Here is a 1,202-nt window from a genome sequence, read left to right as displayed (position 1 = left end):
TGTGGAAATGGTGACTTGAAAGCTCTTGCCTACACCAGCTCATCTGACCCTCACCTGAACCACAAGATGCAGAAGAAAACATACCATTATTCTTATGTTTCACAGGCAAAAAGTAAGATGAATCTGGCCCAAGAACAAAGCTGGAGTTAGAGAGCCAGCCCCTGGCCTCAGGCAAGAAACAATGCCTTAGTCACTAGATAGAACAACCTTCTGTATAACTGCTTGTCACCTTAAATCCCAAGCGATTCCCTCTTAAGTTTCTTTTGGTGATCTTCAGCAAAGTCCTGAAATATTCTACAGTCCTATTAAAAGGAAAGATCCTCACGGTCCATACAACAGGCTTCCTTTCTCACATCATTGGGTAACTCAGTCACACTGTGTGTCAGGACCACGTGCAGGCAAAAGACCCCTGAATTCATATATCTAGACTGCACTCCTCTCTTTAGAGAACCAAGCAAATACTTAACACTCTTGGGTATCTCAATATGCACAGAACTTCATCTTCTTAATTATGCCCTCTCCATTGCGAGAACCCAACTCTTTCATTGATCCTTCTATGAAACACATGTCCAGAAAGTTGGTGTCACCTTGACACTTCTTCCTTCCCTTCTGTGCCTATATCTAAGCCAATACCATGTCCCTCCACTTTCCTCTCCTGCATGGTTCTACATTCTGGCCACATCTCTCCTTCCCTACCACAACCAAAAAGCTGCAAGCTGCAGTGGTCCCTTATTTAAAATGGACTCCTCCCTGACCTGCTCCCCTTCAATCCCTCCCCTCGACAGCTGGTAGAAATCAAAAACATAATTCTGATCACATCTGCCTGCCCCATCCCCGCTAAAACATTTCAGTGGTGTCCCATTACTCTTACGGTAAAATCAAAATTCTCATAAATTGTCTTCATCAAGTCAATGTGTGCCCTGTTCCCTACTTGCAATACCATCTCACAAAGCTCATGGACATTTCTGGAGCTCCAGGTTCACTCACCTACCTTCAGTTCATTTTGTTTCTATCAGCCACAGGGCCCTAGAATATTCCCTTCTCCTCCGTCTTTCCGCAGATGCTTAAGATGCTGTCACCAGAGACAAAGCCCTGCCCCCATTATACCTTACTTGACTCCGGCTCTGCATTGTTGTGGTTTTGCATTTTGTTTTGTTTTGTTTTGTTTTGTTTTGTTTTGTTTTGTTTTGGGGGGGGGGGGG

This window comes from Microtus ochrogaster, assembly GCF_000317375.1.
Source record: "Microtus ochrogaster isolate Prairie Vole_2 chromosome 6 unlocalized genomic scaffold, MicOch1.0 chr6_random_2, whole genome shotgun sequence".
NCBI classification, from domain to species: domain Eukaryota; kingdom Metazoa; phylum Chordata; class Mammalia; order Rodentia; family Cricetidae; genus Microtus; species Microtus ochrogaster.
This window is presented reverse-complemented; position numbering follows the sequence as displayed.